General features: G+C 44.6%; 2 long non-coding RNA genes across 2 annotated transcripts; both read right to left on the reverse strand.

The window, feature by feature from the left end:
• Positions 1 to 560: 560 nt before the first annotated feature.
• On the reverse strand, positions 561 to 2,228 carry LOC124651196. Its single transcript, XR_006987309.1, has 4 exons — positions 1,615 to 2,228; positions 1,362 to 1,526; positions 1,132 to 1,272; positions 561 to 609 (listed from the first exon to the last, which is right to left on the reverse strand). It is a non-coding gene; the product is annotated as an uncharacterized LOC124651196 (long non-coding RNA).
• Positions 2,229 to 4,680: 2,452 nt separating this feature from the next.
• Positions 4,681 to 6,204, reverse strand: LOC124651282. The gene is made up of 4 exons (XR_006987341.1): positions 5,738 to 6,204; positions 5,485 to 5,649; positions 5,255 to 5,395; positions 4,681 to 4,730 (listed from the first exon to the last, which is right to left on the reverse strand). It is a non-coding gene; the product is annotated as an uncharacterized LOC124651282 (long non-coding RNA).
• Positions 6,205 to 11,727: the final 5,523 nt, after the last annotated feature.

Below are 11,727 nucleotides of genomic sequence, written 5' to 3' on the forward strand. Positions count from 1 at the left end.
ATGGTAAAACATTGCAAACTAGTTGTGGCCACCGGACAAAGCTGTAGATTCCGGCAGGTGGTCGAGGGGAGACCCAGAAACATACCCACGTGTGGTTAGAGCGCTCAGTCTCGGAACAGATAACAAGAACTCGGGGTCCTAGGTTTCATGGAAACACAAGTGAGCCGTCATAAAACGAGCAACTGACCCACCGATGGCTCCGCTAACAACTATTAACAAGTAACCATGATACTTTCAACAGATATAACCATGTAGCATGTGTCATGATTCCCAACAGATAACCCGATAAGATAGCATAACAGTAACGAGATATAAACAGCACTAGCATGCACTACGACTCGCAAGGCAGACCCGATAACCAAACAATAGTTGTAGGAGGTTGGTGGAGGCAATATAGGCTGCTTTAGGAACAAGTGGAAGGAACACGTGACAAGAACGCAACTTAAAGCTAGCATGAGGGAGAAGGCAAAATAAAATAGGTGAGCGACTTCTGCAGGGGCAGGAGTATAAGGGAAAATGCTTGTCTGTTAAAGCTTGCCGAGGGACATTCGGAGGACTTGTCGTATCTCACCACACCACTTCGCGATCCTATCCGGGAAGAAGCAAATGCTGGAACAAACAACGGATGCAAGTCTTACTACTACGGATAAAGAAGATCCAGCATGATCAAGATGATATGCATGACATGGCGACGATGGTGCAATGCAACTTATATTCATATTAATCGAATCGGAACCCCGGACAATCAAATTAGGTTGGAGTTGCATTTCTATCGGCAAATTTAAGTGTTGATTAGCATGGCATAACATGGCAGGGTGAGCTACTTCAATATTAAACGAGCGGGGAAAACCATATTCGGAATCCGAAATACTCCGCATATATGTGAGGTGAAATTCATAAACTATCACGGCGCGACATGATGCGAGATGCAAATAGATGAATGGATGGCATATTAATGTTCTTCACATTTTTCTGATCAATATTCATATAAAATACGTTTTATTTCGAGTTACCGTTTGCAAGATATGATTTTATCAATTTGTTTTCAAAATAAAAATAAAAAGGTTGAGACTTATGCATCCGGTGGGCTTTGAACCCTGGATCTCGCGCATGAGGGAGCAAGGGCCGAACCAGATGGGCTACAAATTGTAGCGTGATAGGTTTGATGCGCCGGATTCTTTGAAATGGATCTCAGTCCGGTGGGCTGACGCGCATACAGCTGAAAACCAAAAAGGAGCAGATGGGATTCGAACTTGGGCCGCTGGATAGTATCTGCAAGGTCGGACCAGATGGTTCCAGATTAGATCGTGTACACGGAATTGACGCGCAGCAACAAGAATAAATAAAAGAACCAGACGGACTTCTCCCTACGCCATGACGGGGAAGCTCAGGTCGGGGATGGATTCGACGTCCACGAACAAACAAGGTCGAGGGAGGTGTCGCCGGAGGTGCGCCTAGACGTGGGGAACCAGAAACGGGCGGAGGAAGCACCGACAACTGGACGGAGTGCTGCCGGTGACGAGCACCTGCGGCAGCGATGGCCAATCAACGCCAAAAGAACATCAGAGAACGGAAAACGAAAGGGCGAGAGGTCTAGGACGCGTAGAATCTCACCAGGAAGGTCTCGGAGCTGTCGGGGAGGCCAGAGACTGACTGAAACGGTCGGAAACAAAGGAATTCGCCGGCGGGCCGGAGGTGGAATCGGCGATTTTGCGGGCGATTGGAGAGGTTTCGGTTCGATTCCTTGCAGCAGGAGATGGAGGAGATCGAGGCGGTTCTACTGGTGGTCGCGGGTCGACCAGGGACGGTCTGCAGCAGCGACCCCATGGTGAGGACGGTGGTGGCAGTGCTCCTTCGTGAGCTCACAGAGAAGAAAAGAAAATTGATGGGGAGAAAGGAGAGCGTGGCGGCGGCCAGAGGAGGAGGAGAAGATGGCGCTAGGGTTTCTAGGGTGCAGCCTCGGTGGGGATTAAAGGAGGGGAAAAGCGGAGTGGTTGGAGGAGGATGAGGACCACAGCATCACGCTGCTCTCGTGCACCAGGAAGACGACAGCGAGCAGGATATCTTTTCTCCGAAGGGGTATGGGCCATGACTGGTGGGCTGCTGGAAGAAAGATGGTGGGCCACCGGGGTGAGGGGGAGCAGGCCAGAAAAGAGAGAGAGGAGGGAGGCCCGGGTAGGATAGGGGTTTTTTTTTATTTGAAAACTCTTTCTCTTTTCTTTTCAAAACTGTTTTGTAAACTGGTTTAAAATAGTCCAAGCAAATTTGGATTTTGAATTGCAGAGGTGGAGGGAGAGAAAACAAAATAGTTTAGATTTATAAAATAATTTTATTTAGTAAACCATGGATGATATGATGCATATGCCATGATGATGCATAAAAGAAAAAGGAGCAAACAAATCTAATAGGGGAGCTACCCTGGGCCGTTACAATCGACACCACTAACAAGGGATCGCGCCCCGAGATCCCACGTCAACCTAAGGGGGAGTTGGTTAAACTATCGGATCTTCTTGTACCATGTTGACAAATACCCGACATTGAGGTGGAACCTTCTTCTGGCGAAGTGTTGATCTTCTCGACACCACTAACAAGGGTTGTTGTTCCGCTGTTGATGATGCGCTTCCGTCGGGATCCTCCGAAGATCGGACCTAACGGGTGAGGGGCAAAGATCATCCAACCCACGTCGGAACCTAAGACTCGGAAAAACTCAGGTAAGAGAGAAGACTCAAAACTCGGAAAGGTAAGAGGAGAAAGAATATAGGTAAGGAGAAAAATAGAGCTAATCAGATCTATCCAACGAATTTTTAGAATATTGGTTTTCACACTCTAAACTCAACGACCGTTGGCAAGGTTATCCTACAGGCTGGACTAGTGGGGTACCGTCAACCTGATGCTCTGATACCAACTTGTGACGCCCCAAAATCGGTACCATGAGGATCCCAGCGAATCCGCCGAAATCCGCACGATATCGATTTTAGGAGACGCACCACCAAGCGCCTCGTACACGCCGAAGCATGCACGCGATGCGGGTGGAATCAATCACGAGCGGTAACATTACAACAAGATTACAATAGAGCCCACAAGAAACATATATATTACAACTACAACGACTCCAACGAGTCAAGATACAAATATACAATACAAAGATCCAAATCATACAGAAGATCAAATATATCCGAGTACGGACAAGATACAAATTTGGACTAAGAGTCCTGAAGATAACCAGTGGCGTCCATAACCCTGCCTAGGCCAAGCCGGAGGGGTAACCTTGCTAGCGTCGTTCTTCATCGTACCGATCTTCATACCTCCTCGGTTATGTCCCGTAGAAGCAGCAATAAGTACGGGTTCGTACTTAACAAGACTTCAAGACGTATAAGCATTCGTCAACCAGTCGTCCTTTGTACTTGAGGCACGCAGGGGACTTAGAGGACGCAAGAGGAACGTCATAGGCAATATGGTGGGGTTAAGCGGCAGCGCGCAAGCACTAAAAACCTATAGAGACACTCTACAACAGTCGTCTATCAGAGAAGGTGAGAGAGCGCATAAACTAACAGTTCTATACTCTGCAAACATAACACAGCCGATGCGTTCCCCCCTCGCAAGGAGGTACTTACAAAGGCACTCACACAGTTGACAAGTTTTAACCATTTATTATTGAAGTTGTACTAACTTACTACGCAAGTTATTAGTGTTGAAACAACAGGTGTAAGTTGTCTATGGTCGAGTCATACAGCTCCAAGTCGTCCATAACCGCGGACGCGGCTTATCGATAAGATGTACACCCTGCAGGGGTTGCCCAAATGTACCCACACGCACCGGTCGACCCACTTACGACAGGTGGATATCACTGGCTCGCACTCTCCTTCACGACAACAATATCCAGGAAGCCACCTAACCAAGTTGAACCCGAATCGAAGTCCGGCCGTATCTCGAAACGGACCTAGCTATTGCGTGCACGGCTTCCGAGGGTCAAAATACACTCGGGGGCAAATGACCCGCTTCGACGATGCGATAAACGCTCGGGCCGCAAACCTATACGTGCATACCGTAAACAAGGGATACAAGGCTCACCGGGCTTCCCAAAGTAAATAAGTAACGAGTCGGCATGCACGCAAACAACAAATGGTAAAACATTGCAAACTAGTTGTGGCCACTGGACAAAGTCTGTAGATTCCGGCGAGTGGTCGAGGAGACCCAGAAACATACCCACGTGTGGTTAGAGCGCTCAGTCTCGGAACAGATAACAAGAACTCGGGGTCCTAGGTTTCATGGAAACACAAGTGAGCCGTCATAAAACGAGCAACTGACCCACCGATGGCTCCGCTAACAACTATTAACAAGTAACCATGATACTTTCAACAGATATAACCATGTAGCATGTGTCATGATTCCCAACAGATAACCCGATAAGATAGCATAACAGTAACAAGATATAAACAGCACTAGCATGCACTACGACTCGCAAGGCAGACCCGATAACCAAACAATAGTTGTAGGAGGTTGGTGGAGGCAATATAGGCTGCTTTAGGAACAAGTGGAAGGAACACGTGACAAGAACGCAACTTAAAGCTAGCATGAGGGAGAAGGCAAAATAAAATAGGTGAGCGACTTCTGCAGGGGCAGGAGTATAAGGGAAAATGCTTGCCTGTTAAAGCTTGCCGAGGGACATTCGGAGGACTTGTCGAATCTCACCACACCACTTCGCGATCCTATCCGGGAAGAAGCAAATGCTGGAACAAACAACGGATGCAAGTCTTACTACTACGGATAAAGAAGATCCAGCATGATCAAGATGATATGCATGACATGGCAGCGATGGTGCAATGCAACTTATATTCATATTAATCGGAATCGGAACCCCGGACAATCAAATTAGGTTGGAGTTGCATTTCTATCGGCAAATTTAAGTGTTGATTAGCATGGCATAACATGGCAGGGTGAGCTACTTCAATATTAAACGGAGCGGGGAAAACCATATTCGGAATCCGAAATACTCCGCATATATGTGAGGTGAAATTCATAAACTATCACGGCGCGACATGATGCGAGATGCAAATAGATGAATGGATGGCATATTAATGTTCTTCACATTTTTCTGATCAATATTCATATAAAATACGTTTTATTTCGAGTTACCGTTTGCAAGATATGATTTTATCAATTTGTTTTCAAAATAAAAATAAAAAGGTTGAGACTTATGCATCCGGTGGGCTTTGAACCCTGGATCTCGCGCATGAGGGAGCAAGGGCCGAACCAGATGGGCTACAAATTGTAGCGTGATAGGTTTGATGCGCCGGATTCTTTGAAATGGATCTCAGTCCGGTGGGCTGACGCGCATACAGCTGAAAACCAAAAAGGAGCAGATGGGATTCGAACTTGGGCCGCTGGATAGTATCTGCAAGGTCGGACCAGATGGTTCCAGATTAGATCGTGTACACGGAATTGACGCGCAGCAACAAGAATAAATAAAAGAACCAGACGGACTTCTCCCTACGCCATGACGGGGAAGCTCAGGTCGGGGATGGATTCGACGTCCACGAACAAACAAGGTCGAGGGAGGTGTCGCCGGAGGTGCGCCTAGACGTGGGGAACCAGAAACGGGCGGAGGAAGCACCGACAACTGGACGGAGTGCTGCCGGTGACGAGCACCTGCGGCAGCGATGGCCAATCAACGCCAAAAGAACATCAGAGAACGGAAAACGAAAGGGCGAGAGGTCTAGGACGCGTAGAATCTCACCAGGAAGGTCTCGGAGCTGTCGGGGAGGCCAGAGACTGACTGAAACGGTCGGAAACAAAGGAATTCGCCGGCGGGCCGGAGGTGGAATCGGCGATTTTGCGGGCGATTGGAGAGGTTTCGGTTCGATTCCTTGCAGCAGGAGATGGAGGAGATCGAGGCGGTTCTACTGGTGGTCGCGGGTCGACCAGGGACGGTCTGCAGCAGCGACCCCATGGTGAGGACGGTGGTGGCAGTGCTCCTTCGTGAGCTCACAGAGAAGAAAAGAAAATTGATGGGGAGAAAGGAGAGCGTGGCGGCGGCCAGAGGAGGAGGAGAAGATGGCGCTAGGGTTTCTAGGGTGCAGCCTCGGTGGGGATTAAAGGAGGGGAAAAGCGGAGTGGTTGGAGGAGGATGAGGACCACAGCATCACGCTGCTCTCGTGCACCAGGAAGACGACAGCGAGCAGGATATCTTTTCTCCGAAGGGGTATGGGCCATGACTGGTGGGCTGCTGGAAGAAAGATGGTGGGCCACCGGGGTGAGGGGGAGCAGGCCAGAAAGAGAGAGAGGAGGGAGGCCCGGGTAGGATAGGGGTTTTTTTTTATTTGAAAACTCTTTCTCTTTTCTTTTCAAAACTGTTTTGTAAACTGGTTTAAAATAGTCCAAGCAAATTTGGATTTTGAATTGCAGAGGTGGAGGGAGAGAAAACAAAATAGTTTAGATTTATAAAATAATTTTATTTAGTAAACCATGGATGATATGATGCATATGCCATGATGATGCATAAAAGAAAAAGGAGCAAACAAATCTAATAGGAGAGCTACCCTGGGCCGTTACACCTATTAGGTGTGTTGGGGACACAAGAGACTTCTTGCTTTGTGGTTGCAGGGTTGCATGAGAGGGATATCTTTGACCTCTTCCTCCCTGAGTTCGATAAACCTTGGATGATCCACTTAAGGGAAACTTCTGTCGCTGTTCTACAAACCTCTGCTCTTGGAGGCCCAACACTGTCTACAAGAATAGAAGCACCCGTAGACATCAAGCTATTTTCTGGCGCCGTTGCCGGGGAGGAAAGGTAAAAGATACTCACACTCCGGATATCGGCTACTAAGCTATTTTCGCCGTTGTAAGTACTCGAAGCTATTTCCTTTAGATCCTGCAATTGCATCTTTTTGTTTCTTGTTTACACTAGTTTGGCATAATGGACAAGAATGAGCTTCTTATTCTATTTCCTGATTTAAAACATGGATTGTTTGATGCGAAAATTAAAAAACCTATGAAATCTTATTTGCATCGTTGGTAGTAATATTAGTATGAACGCTTTGAACACCATTGTTGATAATGATATAGAAAGTTCTAAGCTTGGGGAAGCTGGTTTTCATGATCTTTTTAGTCCCCCAAGCATTGAGGAGAAAATTTACTTTGATGATACTTTGCCTCCCATATATGATGATTATAATGATAGTGGTCTTTTGGTGCCGCCTACTATGGAGAGTAAATTTTATTGTGATTATACTATGCCTCCTACACTTGATGAGAATAATAATGATAGCTACTTTGTTGAATTTGCTCCTACTACAATTAATAAGAATAACTATGCTTATGTTGGGAGTAGTACTAATTTTATGCATGAGACTCATGATAAGAATGCTTTATGTGATAGTTATATTGTTGAGTTTGCTTATGTTTCTACTGAAAGTTATTATGAGAGAGGAAAATATGGTTGTAGAAATTTTCATGTTACTAAAATGCCTCTCTATGTGCTGAAATTTTTGAAGCTGCACTTGTTTTATCTTTCTATGCTTGTTGCATTATGCTTCATGGATTTGTTTATTTACAAGATTCCTATGCATAGGAAGCATGTTAGACTTAAATTTGTTTTGAATTTTCCTCTTGATGCTCTCTTTTGCTTCAACTACTATTTCTTGCGAGTGCATCATTAAAACTGCTGAGCCCATCTTAACGGCTATAAAGAAAGAACTTCTTGGGAGATAACCCATGTGTTATTCTGCTACAGTACTTTGTTTTATATTTGTGTCTTGGAAGTTGCTTACTACTGTAGCAACCTCTCCTTATCTTAGTTTTGTGTTTTGTTGTGCCAAGTAAAGTCTTTGATAGTAAAGTGAATACTAGATTTGGATTACTCGCGTAGAAACGATTTCTTTGTCTGTCACGAATCTGGGTCTAATTCTCCGTATGTAACTCGAGAAAATTATGCCAATGTACGTGAGTAATCCTCGATATGTACGCAACTTTCATTCAATTTGGGCATTTTCATTTGAGCAAGTCCGGTGCCTCAATAAAATCCATCTTTACGGATCGTTCTGTTTTGACAGATTCTTCCTTTTATTTCGCATTGCCTCTTTTGCTATGTTGGATGAATTTCTTTGATCCATTAATGTCCAAGTAGCTTTATGAAATGTCCAGAAGTGTTAAGAATGATTGTGTCACCTCCGAACATGTTAATTTTTATTGTCCACTAACCCTCTAATGAGTTGTTTCGAGTTTGGTGTGAAGGAAGTTTTCAAGGGTCAAGAGAGGAGGATGATATACTATGATCAAGGAGAGTGAAAGCTATAAGCTTGGGGATGCCCCGGTGGTTCACCCCTGCATATTTTAAGAAGACTCAAGCGTCTAAGCTTGGGGATGCCCAAGGCATCCCCTTCTTCATCGACAACTTATCAGGTTTCTTCTCTTGAAACTATATTTTTATTCGGTCACATCTTATGTGCTTTACTTGGAGCGTCTGTGTGCTTTTATTTTCGTTTGTTATTTTCATTCTCTGAATAAATGCTTGTATGGGAGAGAGACACGCTCCGCTGTAGCATATGGACAAGTATGTCCTTAGGCTTTACTCATAGTATTCATGGCGAAGTTTCTTCTTCGTTAAATTGTTATATGGTTGGAAACGGAAAATGCTACATGTAGTAAATTGCTATAATGTCTTGGATAATGTGATACTTGGCAATTGTTGTGCTGATGTTTAAGCTCTTGCATCATATACTTTGCACCTATTAATGAAGAAACACCTAAAGCTTGCTAAATTTGGTTTGCATATTTGGTCTCTCTAAAGTCTAGATAATTTCTAGTATTGAGTTTTGAACAACAAGGAAGACGGTGTAGAGTCTTATAATGTTTACAACATGTCTTTTATGTGAGTTTTGCTGCACCAGTTCATCCTTGTGTTTGTTTCAAATAACCTTGCTAGCCTAAACCTTGTATCGAGAGGGAATACTTCTCATGCATCCAAAATCCTTGAGTCAACCACTATGCCATTTGTGTCCACCATACCTACCTACTACATGGTATTTCTCCGCCATTCCAAAGTAAATTGCTTGAGTGCTACCTTTAAATAATTCAAAATTTATCACCTCTGATTTGTGTCAATGTTTTATAGCTCATGAGGAAGTATGTGGTGTTTATCTTTCATTCTTGTTGGGCAACTTTCACCAATGGACTAGTGGCTTCATCCGCTTATCCAATAATTTTGCAAAAAGAGCTGGCAATGGGATTCCCAGTCCCAAATTAATTAACCTAAATAGACACTCCTCCATGGTATGTGATTGTTGGACGGCACCCGAAGGATTCGGTTAGCCATGGCTTGATAAAGCAAAGGTGGGGAGGAGTGTCATCAAAATAAAACTAAAATAAAAAGGCACTCCTTCATGGTATGAGATTGTTGGCAGGCACCCGAGGATTCGGTTAGCCATGGTTTGTGAAAGAAAGGTTGGAAGGAGTGCCACCCAAAAATAAAATAAAATGGGAGCCGCTCTTTGAAGGTTTGTCCGGAAAGGGGTTAGAGTGCCCACTACCATTCGTTGACAACAACAAACACCTCTCAAAACTTTACTTTTATGCTCTCTTTATGTTTTCAAAAACCAAAGCTCTAGCACAAATATAGCAATCGATGCTTTCCTCTTTGAAGGACCTTTCTTTTACTTTTATGTTGAGTCAGTTCACCTATTTCTCTCCATCCCAAGAAGCAAACACTTGTGTGAACTGTGCATTGATTCTTACATACTTGCTTATTGCACTTGTTATATTGCTTTGCATTGACAATTATCCATGAGATATACATGTTACAAGTTGAAAGCAACCGCTGAAACTTAATCTTCCATTGTGCTGCTTCAATGTCTTTACTTTAAAATTATTGCTTTATGAGTTAACTCTTATGCAAGACTTATTGATGCTTGTCTTGAAAGTACTATTCATGAAAAGTCTTTGCTTTATGATTCATTTGTTTACTCATGTCATTACCATTGTTTTGATCGCTGCATTCATTACATATGTCTACAAATAGTATGATCAAGGTTATGATGGCATGTCACGTCAGAAATTATCTTTGTTATCGTTTTACCTGCTCGGGACGAGGAGAACTAAGCTTGGGGATGCTGATACGTCTCCGACGTATCGATAATTTCTTATGTTCCATGCCACATTATTGATGATATCTACATGTTTTATGCACACTTTATGTCATATTTGTGCATTTTCTGGAACTAACCTATTAACAAGATGCCGAAGTGCCGGTTCTCGTTTTCGCTGTTTTTGGTTTCGAAATCCTAGTAACGAAATATTCTCGGAATCGGACGAAATCAACGCCCAGGTTCCTATTTTGCCCGGAAGCATCCAGAACACACGAGAGCCGCCAGAGGAGGGCCCTGTGGGCCCCAGACGACAGGGTGGCGCGGCCAGGGCCTGGGCCGCGCCCCCCTATGGTGTCACCGCCTCGTCGCCCCTCCGACTCCGCCTCTTCGCCTATATAAAGGTCCCAGACCTAAAACCTCGAGACGAAAAAGCCACGGTACGAGAAACCTTCCAGAGCCGCCGCCATCGCGAAGCCAAGATCTGGGGGACAGGAGTCTCTGTTCCGGCACGCCGCCGGACGGGGAAGTCCCCCGGAAGGCTCCTCCATCGACACCACCGCCATCTTCATCAACGCTGCTGTCTCCCATGAGGAGGGAGTAGTTCTCCATCGAGGCTCGGGGCTGTACCGGTAGATATGTGGTTAATCTCTCTCCTATGTGCTGCAATACAATAATCTCATGAGCTGCCTTACATGATTGAGATTCATATGATGATGCTTGTAATCTAGATGTCATTATGCTAGTCAAGTGGGTTTTACTTATGTGATCTCCGGAGACTCCTTGTCCCACGTGTGTAAAGGTGACGAGTGTGTGCACCGTGTGGGTCTCTTAGGCTATATTTCACGAATACTTATTCACTATTATGAATGGCATAGTGAAGTGCTTATTTATATCTCTTTATGATTGCAATGTGTTTTGTATCACAATTTATCTATGTGCTACTCTAGTGATGTTATTAAAGTAGTTTTATTCCTCCCGCACGGTGTAATGGTGACAGTGTGTGCATCCGTGTTAGTACTTGGCGTAGGCTATGATTATGATCTCTTGTAGATTATGAAGTTAACTATTGCTATGATGGTATTGATGTGATATATTCCTCCTACATGGTGTGAAGGTGACAGTGTGCATGCTATGTTAGTACTTGGTTTAGTCGTGTTGATCTTTCATGCACTCTAAGGTTATTTAAATATGAACATTGAATTGTGGAGCTTGTTAACTCCGGCATTGAGGGTTCGTGTAATCCTACGCAATGTGTTCATCATCCAACAAGAGGGTGTAGAGTATGCATTTATCTATTCTGTTATGTGATCAATGTTGAGAGTGTCCACTAGTGAAAGTGTAAACCCTAGGCCTTGTTCCTAAATACTGCTATCGCTGCTTGTTTACTCGTTTCTATCGCGTTACTACTCGCTGCGTTACTACCGCTTGTTTACTCGTCCTGGGCAAAGCACTTTTACGGTGCCGTTGCCACTGCTCATACATATTTATACCACCTGTATTTCACTATCTCTTCGCCGAACTAGTGCACCTATTAGGTGTGTTGGGGACACAAGAGACTTCTTGCTTTGTGGTTGCAGGGTTGCATGAGAGGGATATCTTTGACCTCTTCCTCCCCGAGTTCGATAAACCTTGGGTGATCCACTTA

The sequence above is a fragment of the Lolium rigidum genome, chromosome 5 (assembly GCF_022539505.1).
Source record: "Lolium rigidum isolate FL_2022 chromosome 5, APGP_CSIRO_Lrig_0.1, whole genome shotgun sequence".
In the NCBI taxonomy this organism is placed as follows: domain Eukaryota; kingdom Viridiplantae; phylum Streptophyta; class Magnoliopsida; order Poales; family Poaceae; genus Lolium; species Lolium rigidum.